General features: G+C 39.0%; 1 protein-coding gene across 2 annotated transcripts in view; it reads right to left on the minus strand.

Annotated features, from left to right (window-relative positions):
- LOC102295446 (protein ELFN1) overlaps positions 1 to 16076 on the minus strand; it is a 130991-nt gene that overhangs the window by 38325 nt on the left and 76590 nt on the right. For both annotated transcript variants that reach the window (XM_005946984.2, XM_005946985.2), the window contains exon 2: positions 10882 to 10945. The gene's annotated coding sequence lies outside the window, so the exon portion shown is untranslated. The remainder of the gene's footprint in view (positions 1 to 10881; positions 10946 to 16076) is intronic.

Here is a 16076-nt window from a genome sequence, read left to right on the forward strand (position 1 = left end):
ATTGTATAGCTTTTATTTTGGAAAGAGCCATTTCTCTGTAATAAACTCTCTTTTCCAAAGATGAGTGATTCCTCAATCAGAAATCAGATTTATTTTTTTTAATTGTTTTGTTGTTTCAGCAACATTAAACTTAAAAACCGTACTTTTGAGTTAAAATATGTATTTAGAATTTTAATAAATGACAAATTAAAAAGGCATGAACATTTTTTTGGATCGAAAAAATATCGAACCGTGACACCAAAGTATCGAACCGAACCGTGAATTTTGTGTATCCTTGCACCCCTAGTATTTACCTTAGGTATTTTTTAAAGTTTCTGTAAAATGATTTTCAGAAGCTCCGTTTATGTGTCTGGATGAAGAGAAACTGAGATTTTGTCCTGCAGTATCAAAGGTGTTTGCATCTTTCGTTGATGTTGGATTGTGCACTGATTTATTGCTTGTAATCTTCTGATTGGCCAACGTTTCTTTATGACTAGATTTATACCAGCAGCTGTTGATTTTGCATGCTCTTAACAGCACTTGACATCATGTTTTTCTTTTTCATCTGGACTACGTGGAGCTTTATCTCAGCAGAAATGTGTTTACAGGGGTAAGGACAGAAAGACGTTTTCCCATAAACTTCTACAAGACTATCGTCATCTGGTGGCCTTCAGATTTCCAGATTGGCTTTATTTTTCCTTCTATGGTGCATTCCTGATGTGTTCCTAATGTTTGGATAACCTTGTTCTGATATGTTTTGCATTTGAGTTTTTCATTGGACTGTGTTAAATTATTTATTTTGTTCATTTTTTATTTATGGACTTTGACATTTAGTTGTTTTTAACCCTGTCACCAGGATCTGGGTCCTGTCCCCTTCAAACAAAACTGTGTGAAAACAGTTGCACAATCATGACGATTCTATATTGATGGTGCTGCAACAGCATCAGTGTTGCTAAAGCAACATGTCTGCAACTGACCAGTCACGTTGCCATGTTGTCTGGGATATTTTGACTTCAAGACACTTTGGCAGTAACACTTTTAATACTGTGTTCAACAAATGATTTTGTCCTACACTTAACCAAAGGAAAGTAAAAAACTCAAAAAATAGTCTGCACAGACTGTGTTGCTCTTTATCTCACCTCACTTCCTGAACCTTTCTGCTTAAAAGCCAGGAGGCCTGTAAGACACAGAAACACACTGATTGCCAAGTAGTCCAACTTGGCATTTTTGCCAGTGAGGCTTATTTGGCATAAAGCCCTGCAAGAAAACTTCACACTAGCTTCCAACTACTCTGCTATCTCACCAGTCTGGTGTTTTCCCCAAGTCCCAAATCTATGGCATCGCAGCGGTGTGATAGGTCAACCCCACCGAAGTTTCCTGAAGCAACATTAATCATAACACTATAGGAACAGCAACACTGGGGCAGTAATGGATACTCCAAAAACAATGAAAAAAACAAAAGGAACAAGTAAGACAAGTATTATATTGCAAAGGTGTTGATGACATTTCTCAGATTGCATGTCATGAAGATCTCTGAATCAGGGGACGATTTGTTTTAGAAAACAAAAAGAAATCTCTGAAAACAATCAGCAATTGATGAAAACAGTTGTGTTTTTCCATTTGTGTCTGTCTTTGGCTGTTTCATAAATCATTCATGAAACCAATACCTCTTTTAATTAAAAAAAAAAAAAACAGATTGATTTTCTGAAAATGACTCTTTGTTCACATTTAAAAATCCTTAAACCTTCAAAGAAAAAGTGAGCTGAACACTGAGCAGAGACAAACAGGATTACGATGTCTTGTGCAAGAGTGTCCTGGGCCAAGATGGGCAGTGTTAGTCGCATTTTTTGATGGGCTGCAGAAACCAGGGCCAGCAGAGGAAACCAGCACAAACACCAGGATACAAAACCTCCCACGATATGAAGGAATTAAAAAGTTATAGGAGCCTGCTGTCTTTTCTGTGCCATGTATGCATGTGGTTCCCATGTCTGTGTAGGTTTAATTGTTGTGTCTCATCAGGATTGTTTGCTTTGCGAAAAGCTAAAGTTTTCTTGTTATTTTATATCTTTCTTTTTTTTCATTATGATTTCTGGTGGCTTTTCTGAGCTGTTCCATCTCTGGATATAGTGCTTGGAAACTTGCACCCAGCTTATTTACTTCTTTTTCTCATTATATATGTTATGACCGCTTTGATTTTTATGGTGCTGCTGTTGCGTGGTGACCAGAATAACAACAACAGACATGCCCGCTGAAGGATCAAAGGCAGAGGATGACACACAGAGGATGTGAAGAAGGAAAGAAATGATGAGAAAAAAAGCTGAAGAGATATGAACTATATCTTCTATAATGTGCTGTCGCTGGATGATGGATGCGAGGAAACTGAGGGTCCATCTGTGATGGTTCAGTTATGTGTTTCAAAGAGGCATTACTCTGGATCTGATGCCGACTGCCAGTTCCAAAATGTTATGGTGACCATGAATAAATTCAAGCATGCCAAGTATAGAAGGGGATGATGGTCACATTACCATGAAGGAAAACGTCTGCAGCACAAACTTTTACCCATGCAACTCCATCTTGATGGCACCCCTAGATGCCCAGGAAGTTGTTTGCATCCCTCTCTATGCTAACATGCTAACCACAGGTAACCCCATCCAGGCTCTAGACTTTGCATTCAAATGCTTGCAAAACAATTTCCCATCTATTTCAGTTTCCTGAAACTCCAAAACATCTTCACACCGTTCACATCATAAATGTAACTTTAACAAAAAAGTTTCTCAAATGAGAAATCAGACGCTATTTTGCATGTTTAGTTCGGTCTTCTTTGTCATTAATCCTCAGAATGGCAGTTAATTTGACAAAAAATATATATATTGATGTTTACAAATAGCCCACATTCAGTCAGGTAGATACATGGACAACTAAAGTGTGGTGCCAGTGACGGCTGAGTGAAGAAATGCGTCTCCTGCTGTCGCTGTGCTTTATCAATAAACCAAGATGGATCTCCTCTGCGTGCCGCTCTGTCTAATTTGGATGTCTACCAGAGCTGACACCCAACCAGAGAGATATCAGATGTCACAGCGAGCTGCGCGTGATATTTCTTATTGCATCAAATCAACTTGAGGTTATATTGAAGGAAAATAATCTTTATTCTGGCCTTTATAAAGAAGAAGCAAAAGACTATTCAAAATCAGTCCAGTCATATTTGTAAAATGAAAACAATAATTGTTGTAAAATCCTTTGTTTTTTTAAATTAAAAGGTTTTCTTCATGATTTTTTGTTTTCATTGAAAATAAATTTTCCTGCTAATTAAAATTCAAAGGAAATGCCCTTGTGTGATGATCTCAGTGCTGAACTGTTCAATTTCTCATCATTACCAGTTTTTGCTTCATTACAATCTTGTTGGATTTTTAATGCATTTGATATAACTCCTGTTTTTAATCATATCAAAAACAACCAAACAGAACAAAAACACAACTCCCCACGCTGCATGGCTCAACCTAAGCAGGGATCTTAGCTACCACTATAAAGGACTGCTGAGACACCCCTACTAAATCTGCTCTGAGCATGAAGCTCAATCATGATCGTGTGCCAGAAAATAGGACTTGGTCTATCCTCATTCTTGCAGTGTCAGCGTTTACTAACAGCCCCGAAGCAGCCTTTGTATCATTACGCACCATTACATACTGTGAGTCCTAACAGCCCTGTGATTGATCACTCATGAGCTGGTATAATTTATGATGTCATGCGTGTTTTCCTGCATCTTTTCTCCTTTTTTTCGGTACAGACAGTATGTAAATACATTTCCTTCAGCAGGAATGAAATTCTCTGTGTGTTTTGACCACTGGCTGCACTGCATAGCCATGATGTGATTAACTAGCATGAGTCAAGCCAGACTCTGTAATGTTTACCATTGAAATCAAACAGCATCATTTTTGGCTTTTCCCAATGATGTCTGTGGAGGGAAGCAGCCACTGAGTCAGACACCTCATTAACACCATCCTTGCAGTCTAACACGATGGTGGCAGCATCACGCTGTGGAGCGTTTCTACCACAGGGACAGGGAGGATGGTAAATGAAAAACATAAAACGGGACTGGATAAAAACGTTTTTGTAATTACTTAAGTTCTTTGGCTGAGGAAAAAGTATATATTGCTATACCTTTAGCAGCAATCATGTTCTTTCCTTATGTTCACTGAAGTTTGCAGGCAGTCATTTATGCACAGCTCTCCTGATCATTGACCAGGACAATGTGCTCCCCTCAATGACTGCAGGGGGCCCTGTGACTGGAATACAAGGCCAAATCATCACCCTTCCAGCAGCTGTATGAGGTGTTTGGTTTTCTCCAAGCATGGCGCTGTGCACGATTGCTGATTGTTATCTGCCTTTAGCCTCATCTGCTCAGAGGACATTGTTCTGGAAGTGTTGTGGTCTGTTCAGATGTATATTTGCAAACCTAACCTTTGATGTTGTTTTTAGGGAGAAAGGAGAGGCTTTCTCCTAGCAACCCTTCCAAATCAACCTTACTTGTTCAGTTTGTTTTTTATTGTGCTGCCTGGAACTTTAACATGCTAAGTGCGGCCTGTGGAGATTTCTTTGAGCATTGCACAGTCCAACCTTGGGATCAGTCCTGGGAAGATTGTGGCATTAGTATGCTCCAGACCAGCAGGATACCGAAACGTCTGTTTTTGCAGCTGTGGTCACAGTTGCCGATGATTAATTAATGAAGTGGATTTGATTAGCATGGAGTGGCTGCTGCTTATCCTCTTAGTTCCTCAGAAATCGCTACGTTAACCTGTTGTTAAGTGAAACGTCAAAATTGTTAGTGGAATATTTTAGCCTTTCAGTCTAAAAAACCCCACATCTTTACTTTATAATTTTGGAGTCTTGTGTGTACATCAGTGAGGAAAAAGATAAGATTCGAATCCGTTTTAAGTCTAAAACAGAAACAAAGATGAAAACAAATATTAAATCAGTGTGTATCTGATGGTTGTGGATTTACAAAGCTCTAATACATCTTTCTGAAGCATATAGTAATGTTTCAGATGTCTGTATGTAGAAGTTAATTGCTGATGACTTTTCCCTTTTTCACAAAAAAAGAGTGAAAAAATAGAATATTTATGTAGCAAAGTGTCTTGTATATTTCCTTCTTTTTCTTTATACAGTGAATAACACCTTCACATGCTTCATGAATCCTAGGAGGTGGACAATCCTTCACCCCAGAGCTGATTGATGCAGGTTGCTGCCCGTTCCTGAGCCTGGTCTTTCTGGATTGTTCTCCTGCTTTCCCTCAGCCCATCAACAGAGCATTTTTAAATTATCATCATTATCATTGTGTCTTCTGTCCCGTCCTTCTCTGAGCCTTTCTTCCCATTAAAAGGGAGTTCTCCTTTCCCACTGTCACCAAGTGCTTGCTCATACAGGTTTGTTTTATTGTTGGAGTTTTCTCTCAATTATTGTAAGGTTTTTAGTTTACAATATAAAACTGTATAAAGCTGTTGGTATAATTTGGGGCTATATTAAAATAAAACGGAATCGAATTAAACTCGCAAACATACATAACATAGCTCTCTCTCAGACAACAACTCAGTAATAAAATGCTTCTTTTAAACTGAAATGTCAGCATTAAAAATCGAATGCTACATAATATATAAAGGTCTCCGAAAGCAGAATCAGGTTGTCTTTTGAGCCTGTAGCTCCCACCCTGGCACACCTTTGAGACTCAACTTAACATGTTGTCCAAATTCAACAATGCACACAAATCCACATGCACTGATAACAAAAAGTGTGGATATGCGTGGATGCATGGTGGTGTACGCACACACTAACACATGGGAAACAGTCTAATTTCTCAGCGGAAAGCAGCATGTCTTTGTATGTAAATTCCTGTACTCATTGTTGTGCCTGCTTGGCTCACAAGACAGATGAAGCAGCACTTGTCTCCCCAGTCAGATAATCTGCTCTCCTGTAATTTAAAATTCCACTTTCCCCTAAAAAATCTCTCGTCGCAGCAAACACACTCCCCTGTTCACACCCAAACAGCCCTCTTCCTCTCCCCTGTCCCCTTTTCCTCGCTCTTTATCTTTTCTTCTCTCTATCACACACACAGGCTGGTGCCAAGTTGTTAAATTTGAGCTCTCCATCTACTTTCCTATACAGACAAACACACACAGACACACACACTCTCTCTCTCAGTCACACACACACATGCACACTCATGCACAAACAGAGGCAAACACACAGCCTTGCAAAAATAGCATTCATCTCTACATCCATCTCTGATTCTGGGCTCAAAGATGAGAATACTTTGGCAGGAATCTATCACTCTGTCACACACGCACACACACACACACACACACACACAGACACACACACACACAGACTCACACACAGAGAGAGACAAGCATAATCTCTCGCTTTCTATCTCACCACTCAAATTGAATCTGCGGTCTTGACAGGCCAAGAGGACAGGGACGACGAATAAAAATCACCTCATTACGCACATACACATCCCTCACACACACATACGCAGACAAACGTAGGCAAGCAGGTCATTCACATGCATTAGGGATGGGAATAGAGAAGCCTTGAATCTTGGTCAAACACCATTTGGTGTGTAAATGCTGACAGACGAGGGTAGCCACATTTGTGTCTGGAGGATCAGAGACAGTGTTTGGCAGAGAGGCTGGAATAATGGAGGACGGACGGACGGAGGCACAATGGTGTGTACATTTGTGCAGGATAAAAATAATGATGATAATGATTAGTCTGATGAAAGAAGGTCACAGTGACAATATAAGCACTGAAACTGATGATAATGATAGTGTTCTGTCAACCATTATCTCCTTTTGATCATCGATCCTGGCACACTGGGTGGATACAATCATAATAAGATGTGTAAAGCCTCCTGCTGTTAATTTTGTTTTAGGAATCTTTTAGTTTGCGCTCAGCTCTGACAGACAAGGACTGTTTAAAGAATGAAATGTATGCCACTGGATGAATACTGTTGTGTACAAATAGGCAACAGTGTGTTTTCAAAAAGCTACAGGCCACAGGGAGCATCGCAAACAAACACTGAAGGCTGACACACTGTCACCCGTTAAGAATCGACAAAGAGCACTTTCACAGGAAGTGGCAATAATAAGGCAATAATTACAGAGCAGGTATCAAACCTGTGAACTGCCTCATGAATATAGGTTTGAATTCAAAATACACAGAAAATTTGCACTACTGGTGGCTAGTCCTCGAGACCCTTTACATACACAAGCTTTGTCATGAGTTTATCATTGTGATCATTATATAATCAACAATTTAAATGAATGATCAGTCTAGCATTAATTTCACTTAAGTATATCGTTGATGGCTGTTAATAAACACTGAAGTGATGATTAACAATGTCATTAAAAGTGTTTGTTTGTCATTAGTTAGTTAGACATTTTGTGTAGCATGCCGAGGATAAGAGACAAGATTTATGTTTTGATGACACTGCCTCTGTTATGTATGTGTTAATGACTTTTGTTTTATAGCCAATCAGTGAATCAGTTCTCATCACAAATCAATCAAATGCTGCTGTTTTATCATAGCTATCAGTATCTCAGAGGTACACTGCCATTGGTGCAGTGTCACACTTGACTTACGCCCAAATTCTTACATTTGAACACTTCAGTAGGACTCTTTAACATCCATCCATCCATCCAACCATCCATCCATCCACCCATCCATTCAACCATCCATCCATCCATCCATCCAACTATCCATCCATCCATCCATCCATCCACCCATCCATTCAACCATCCATCCATCCATCCACCCATCCATCCATCTTCTTCATGTTTCAATTATTTACTTAAAAGTTAAATTTAGCTTCACAGCGTGAATACCTTCAGACAAAGCACTGTTTGAATGTGTTCTCCAGACAGTGTAAAATTTAAACTGGCTCATTGAGCAGTATTTCACATATAAGGAGTATATATAATCTAAATAAAATCCACCAGGTGTTTTTAATGTTACAATCCCCAGGCTGCTAAAACATACAGAATAAAAATTAATTCTGGTGGTCAGTTTTGCTTTGGCCTATCCTCACAACAAGCCTGAGAAGCTCAGGGATCAACAGATCACAGTGTGTTTGTACTGGGAAGCTGAATTTTAACAATCCTAATCTATGACACAAAATAATTGTTTATTTTATCGAGCTATACTGTAGCAACCTGATGTGAATTTGGAAGAAAAGTAAAATCTCAAAAGAGGACTGGAATTCAGTTTGTGCTGATGCTCACTGAATGCACGCCTCAGATTAACACACTGTAATCATGCAAACATAAGTAACCTCTGACAAGTCATAATTATAATCAGACTATATCGGGCATATGCACCAGATGCACGGAGGCCAAAACAACAATGTTTCACTGTGTTTGTCAGTGAAAGGAAGATTAAAATATTATGGGAACTGCAATGATATGTGAGAACATGCATCTTTTCTGTTGTGCTATTGTAATTTCAAGCAAAGAAATACTTTCTAATTCTTTTGTTTTGTTTTATACTTCTATATTTCTATATACAAGGTCCCTCTTGCAAAACATGCAAACTACAACACACATTTATTTATGGTTTTCAAAATTTCTGGTTTTGATCGTCTTCCAACTCTACGACCTACTACCAACTCTAATTCTTGTCAGAAGTGTAGTCTATTATTCTTACTCTTTCACTTTTTTTTTAAGTGAAAGTGTATAAACTAGCAACGCTGCTGGCACGGGTTCGTGTACTGTGTAGAAACAGACTGCACACTTATTAAAGAGATACCAGATTTAACAGATTTACCAATAACACCTCAATCAAATCCTTAAAAAATGATTAAATTAGTGCTGAAAGCTGAATGTTATTATTAATAAATCTTTTGTCGCTATCATTCAGCCTACATATGTAAATTGTTTACTTCCTAGTAGTGTAATATAAAATAACCAGAGCTACCATGCTCGGTTCACGATCAGAGATGGGCAGTAACGCGTTACTGTAATCTGATTACTCTTTTTAAGTAACGAGTAAAGTAAGGGATTACTATTGCAAAAACGGTAATTAGATTACCGTTACTTCCCGTAGGAACGCTGCGTTACTGCGTTACTAAAACCGTGATTTTTTTTGCGAGAATGTCTCACGACAGTGACGTAAGCGAGTGCGCCGTTTGTGACAACAGCTGTGTGCAGATCAACAATGGATCACATATCGAGTGTGGGAGAGAGTATGAGCGTGCAGCGTTTAAAGCGTGGAAGTACTGACCTTACTTTGAGTTTGATTCCATAAAAAGTGACAAAAACATTAGCGTCCATCGTGCGTGGGAAGAAAACTTCTTTTTACAGCGAAAAAAACCCTCTAAAGTTCCGAGCAAGCACCGAGTGCGTAACAACGTAATGCGCAACTGACCGCGGCACACCTGCACCAAGGAAAACCTCCGCCTACCCTCAGTCCTGCTTTACAGGTGAAAATAGAGCACCAGGACCGCTTAGTCTTTGACTTTATTAATTTTCTGCTGTGACTTGCATCTATTTGAAAGAGTGAGTGTAAACACAAATTATTTTTTATTTTATGTGTTGGAATGTGTAGAAAATAGGTTTAAATGTTAAACTAATTTATTCAAGTCAGAGAATGTTGCATATAATTAAATTTTTGCTTGATGCATAAAGTTAAAAGATTAAAACTGATAAAACAAGTTAAAAAAAGAGACTTTTCCATTTGATTACATTTTGTATGATGGACTATGTAGAAAAAAAGAATTGGGCTGAAAGATCTATCGCTTTATCACCTATTCAGGTTGTAAATCGTGTTTTTAAAAAGTGACTAAGTAACTAAGTAATTAATTACTTTTGAAAATAAGTAATCAGTAAAGTAAGGGGATTACTTTTTTGGGGGAGTAATCAGTAATTAGTTACTGATTACTTTTTTCAAGTAACTTGACCAACACTGTTCACAATTCTAACATTTGGATGTAGCATTATTTTCTTGTCCTATGTTTAAAATTATAGAAACTGTGAGATTTTGAGGAAATGTGGCATTTTGCAGCTGTGATTTCTGGTTATTACACAGAAGCTACTACATGTTTTCAGGAAATCATCACATTATTTGAGGTTTGACTTTACTGGTTATTGCCTCTGCATAAACATTGTTACTTTGTTAACTTTAAACAAAGAAGAATTCCAGCATTATAATATGATCGTCAACCATTATCACTATTATCCATGAATCCTCTGCCTCTTATCTTTATCAGGGTGACACAGTAAGAGAAAAAATTTAGACCTTGCTTATTACTGGTTACAACCCTGCTTGACTTTAGACAAATCATGTTAAAGCTTCCGATTCAAAACATAAAAAACATAAAACACCGTCGGATCATGCTGTAATGCTCAGTAGGGTAAGTTTGAAATATTGTGGTATTTTCACTCTAAGCCCAGCTCCAATTTGACTGTACAATAAACACGTCTAGATTTTTCTGTTACCAGTCCCGTGTCCTTGGGTGGCCGTAACCCTTAAACTTTGACAGCTCACAATTTCTCATAAAGGGAAGAGATAATAGGATTTTTCATCTCTCCTCACACACGTGCGCACGCAGTCACACACAAAATCTCCTCCTGTGTTTGTGTCATGAACATTTTCTCAAAGGAAATAAAGGGTAAATCATGTGACGAATTACCTTTTCACCGTGTTGCACGCCTGTTTATGTATGTGTGTGTGTGCATTTTGTGCATTTGTCTGAAATGTTTGCCGCATGCCACTTTTGGTCTAAACTGCTAAAGCGCTGCTTTGTATTCTGCAGATGTCTTCTCATCCAGCAGTGAAGGTTGGCGTTTAAAAGCAGAGACAGAGAATAGAATGAAAAACCGACAGACACAAAGAGGAAGGGGGAAAACTTTTTACCTTTGCAGATGGAGGTCTTTTCCAAACCAGCTGAGCCTTCAGTCTCAGAGCACTTTTCACATCACTAACAAAAAAGGAACAAAAAGTGGGAAAGGGAACAAGAAGAAGAAAATAGAGAGAGGTTAGTTTAGGGTAGAATGAAACAAGTCATTAAGCCCATTTAATGCCTCTACTTCAAAAACAAGAAAGCTGAGCAGTTAGGATGCATCAGGAAAAACACAGGAGCTGCTTACTATAAGTCTGAATGTGCCATTTTCCTGCAGTTACGGCGCGAGAGTCATCCAAAAATAATAATATGAATTAGATTTATATAACACATTTATAGGACATTAAAAAATCTATGTGTGTCAGAGGGAAGAGAGATTGACAGTGAAATGGGACACAGTCATGGGAAAAAAGTGAGGAATTGTTGAAATAAGAGCTGTGTGAGAAAACAGAGGGGGATTCCCATTAGAGAGACAAATGAAGGGACGGCTGAGGATGACAGCAACATCTGACTGTTGGCAAGTCAATGATGGACAGAGGGAGGGAGACAGAGAGAAAGAGCCTATATATATTGAGGCTAATATGTGGCTCTGTCTCGCAGAAGAGAGCTAACAACCTCCTCTGGCCTCTCTGGCACATGACTGTTTACTTGTGTCAAGACCCATGTGTATGTGAGTGTGTGTAGAGAAGAAGCTCCCATTATTCAGTTGGTGGATGAAGAGAAAACAAAAAAAACAAAAAGCAAAAGCCTGCCGGCTATGTTACTGTAAAGTACCCCTATTATTTTGTCAAACCCCACTAAAACATGACCAGCTCATTGCAGCCTATTACAGAGGACAACATCACAACAGACCTGTGACTGTGACGAGGCTGACCCACAAATGCTTCACAAACATGCAGCTTATTTAAGCTAAGGTTGCTGTTTGAGGATAAGAAAGATTTTTTAAAAATGCAACAGTGTCGAGACTCAGACAGAGGCAGTATTATCGATTTAAGCCAGAGGTTCCCAAAGTGTGGGGCGCAGAGCCATTGCGGGGGGGGGGGGGGGGGGTCACGGTATGAAAAGAAAAAAAAAAGTGGGGATACAAATAATATCAGGCTCATCCTGCCACAATTTGTTCCCCTGGTTCAAATGCCGGTATGGGACCACAGTTGTTTATGTTTTTAAACCCATTTTGCACAGAGAGGCATTTTTTGAAAAATGTATTGATAGCAATGTTGAATTTTATTACACAGGAAAAGAACAACTACACGTAAAATAATCACACCGTGACGCCTCTGCCTTTGTAAATGGAGGGACCGTAACTGCGTGTAAAAACTGCAGATAGTCAGATTAACAGTATTTTGTCTCTATCTGCCATTCTGCAATTCATCTCATGTAAACAATAACGTGGCGCACAGCGTGACGTGAAAAAAGCCACATACCTTTGACGAAATGCATTCCTGTATTCCTCGTCCACACGAAAACGCAAAAAAGGATTTTTAAAAACTCTCCGTTTTCAGTGATTCAAAATGCCGTTTACGTGTGGACGAAAGGCCCAAACGCATAGAAACAGCTGCGTTTTCAAAAATACCCGTGTAGGTGTGGACGTAGCGTAAAACAGTTAGTAGTGTATTTTCTTACTACCTGTAATTTCTTGCAGTTTACTTGTATTTGCTTAATTGTTTACTAAATGTTTGGGGTGTGCGGTGGCGGGGTAGGTGGTTTGGGAGGGGGGGCGAACATTTTTCTTGTAAAACAAAGGGGGTCTAGCAGAAAAAGTTTGGGAACCACTGATTTAAGCACATATTTTAAGTCATGCTACTTAGGTAGGCTTGCAGAAAGCTGAATGGAAATATATCATGGTATTCATATTATTTTGTCCATCCCTGTAAGACAGGATTCATGGTTATGGTTCATGATCGTTATAGCGCTAATAAGCAGGCGATTGATTTACAAATCAGCCAGATCAATTAATGGAGTGACAGTAGAGTTAAAAACAAAAAAACAAAAAAAACAATATGAAACGTACAGACGGTGGCTTTAGAGGACACTTTTTCTTGTTTCACTTCAGCTCTTTGTATGATAGAACTTTGCTATTCTTCGCGTCTGGCAACAGCCAACAACAACACAAGCAAGAGCAGGCAACATGTCTGCCTGCAGATGCTTTCAGCTGTCTGTAGCTCATTATGATTTGCCAATGCACTGCCAATCAAGAACCCCGCTGAGTCCTTAAAGCCCCAGTCCCACAGGCCTAGAGGCCAGTGCCTGGCTATCTGGTAACCACTGGTTGCTAGGGAAAAATGTACATTTCCCAACCAGTTGGCAACCTCCTTGCAATTGCTTTGATCTTTAGTAGACTGGAACTTGCTATCATATCTGCAAACTCATGTCAAGTACTCTCTGGGCAGTAGCGAAACTGTGAAAAGTGTGACACAAACCAGAAATGCTTTTACTTTACTTTTAATTTACAGGCAAACATTCTACTTTTCCAGCATTGCACTTTTTCACATTTGTTTTATCACTTGGTTTGTATTTAGCATGTCATTGCTGGTGCAGCCCCCTGTTTGTGACCACTTCACCTCGTGACAGCCGTACATTTTGTTACCCGACTCCACAGGCAACACATCGCCCTCTCAGGATATTTGCATAAAATAATTTCATTGGCTAACAGCTGCACTGGATCCTTTGAATAAATGTGATTTGATTGGCTGACGCTCACACTGGCCCTTAGATTTAAATTTCATTACATGATATTGTGAGCTCAATAATTTGATTATCTCCATTTTGCAGGATAATTTAATGCAAATTGACAGAATGTTATGTGTTACGCATGCAGAGGTCTATTCTTCTGTCAAGATGCTTTTTGGCAATAAAGATCTCACATAAATTAGTTTTTGCCTTCGATACAGCACCGTCATTCCCAAATCAGTCTTAGACCCAGAATGAATTTCACCTTTTCATAGATCTACTCTATATTCACATAAATATATGCACATAAAAACTGGTAGCACATATCAAGTCATTGCATAATTTGATTCATGTTGCATTAATCATGAGTAAAAATTACAAGATTATCTCTGTTTTTTCAAAAGGACAAAGAGCTCAAATGTTCAAGTCCTTTTGCGTCATGATGATTTGATGTCATTAAAGAAAAGTCCAAATCTAGTCATGCAGCTTCTCTCAAGCTTGAGCATAGCTTTGGAGTCTTGGCTTTATGCATCTTGTTGAATAGTCAGTATACTACATAATCCCTTCATTGTAGTTTCCTCTATTTTAAGCACTCAAGTGACCTTTTGTAGGCCTGTAAACCAGAACAAAGATGCTGATCTTTTTCTCTTTTTCTTTATTGTTTGTTTTGTCTGTCTGTCAGTGTCAGACCAGTTACTTTTACTGAATATGTATTCCCAATGAAAAAAGTTATTACATTGCTTCCGGGCAGCTCAGCAGCAGACATCCAATCATTCACACCTACATGTTGCATCTTTTGTATTTAATAAGTAGAAATCAAACATCAGACTTGCTGCCATCCCTCCAGTTTAGAAACATTTAATGACCTTTTCAACAGCAGGTGTTTTAGCCTCAGAGGCTCCACACAGTTCTCCAGAAATCTTTAAACATTTTGATACCAGCAAACTACTGACAGCAAACCAGCCACGTACATACATTTCAAAACACAGAGTGCATAGTCATCACATGCCACACTGAAAAGTAAAATAATATATGGTTTTACAATCAAGGAATTTTCCTTATTAATTTAAAGATTTTTTCCCATATTTTTTTAACCACACGCTGAATAGTAGCGCTTGCCATGTAATAATGTATCCATTTTTTTTGTTTTGTTTTTTTACATTGTACTCCCTTCACCCATCACAGACTTTCCAGTCTAGCACATCTGGCCACATCTGGCCACTGAACAGCAAGAGCAGTCCTTTATCTAACTGGAGATAGCGAACAAGCTGCCCCTTACGAAGTGTGTATGCTTGGTACCGGAAAATAAAATCACATCACATTTTCCTTCCCAACACTGGTCTGAGGTTATATCAGGCTGTTGAGAGTGAAACTAAATATAAGAATAAAAAGAATAAAAATATAAACCTGATGTCTTTGGAGATGTTCCAGCTTTTTTTTTACAGGCTTAAGAAGTCAACTCGGACATGTCAAGTCTAAAGTCAAGTCATTTGGCCTAAAGCTCGAGTTTGAACTGAAAATGATTAAATCTGCTTCCACAATTGAAAGAAATGACAATGAAAATAAAAAACCACATCTACACAAACATACACAAAGACACTCATTCAAGCACTGCAGCTTATGTCTTTTTATTAGCAAGAGAGCCGCTTGAGCCTGAGGATGCGGAGATGGACAGAACCAAGAGGGAGAGACTGAAGGAGGAACAGGAGGATTCTGGGAAATGAGAAGTTGCCTGAGTGGAAAAAGGCAAAATAGCAAACTGTTGAACGGCTATAGAATGTTACTTACAGCCGAATGATACTGCTAACAAGTGTAGCCATTTTGTACTTGTGTGAGTCCTTGGAGCCTGCCGGCCAGGATAAACAGTAAGACATTCAGACAACATCATTGAGCTCCGCAGTTCTGATCTTTACTGCAGGGATGCGTTTTTTCAAACACCACACGCTTTCCGTAATCGCGGAGGGCAACGGCGAAAACACGTATTCTATGATCAACCACAAAGTCTCTCGTGTCATTTCTGGCATTTGACATTACAAACCGAATGGAGACAACACACATTAAAATCAATCCACATGCAATGGAGGATGAAACAGAGCAGGTGTGGTAGGTTTACAAGAACAATAAAGGAGAAAAGCATGGGGAGATGATAGGGGTGGGGGGTGTTAAAGTAAAGCAAAGAACAGCTAAAATTGAGGTTGTGATGCATTACCTGTGGCAAATGAGCTAAACATAGAAACTACTACTGAACTGCCTCACACAGACGCACAGTGAGTGCTCTTCAAATATTCCTTATGCATCAGCAGTGCGCTTGCTTCTCTGTAGTCACCTTGACTGCAAATGGAGAGGACAGCAGAGAGAGGTGCTGCGTGTTTATTGTTATCCTGACAAACTAGTGTCTGTAAAGGCTAAAAACGCAGTGACCAGCGAGCCCAGGAGCACTGTGAGTGAGTCAGACTCAGCTGGTCTCCATCAGTGGGAGGTCTGTAGTGTGGGATATCTGATTTGCTGAGAGAAATATATATATATATATATATATATA

This window comes from Haplochromis burtoni, unplaced genomic scaffold, assembly GCF_018398535.1.
Source record: "Haplochromis burtoni strain Fernald_Lab_line unplaced genomic scaffold, NCSU_Asbu1 Contig_504, whole genome shotgun sequence".
NCBI classification, from domain to species: domain Eukaryota; kingdom Metazoa; phylum Chordata; class Actinopteri; order Cichliformes; family Cichlidae; genus Haplochromis; species Haplochromis burtoni.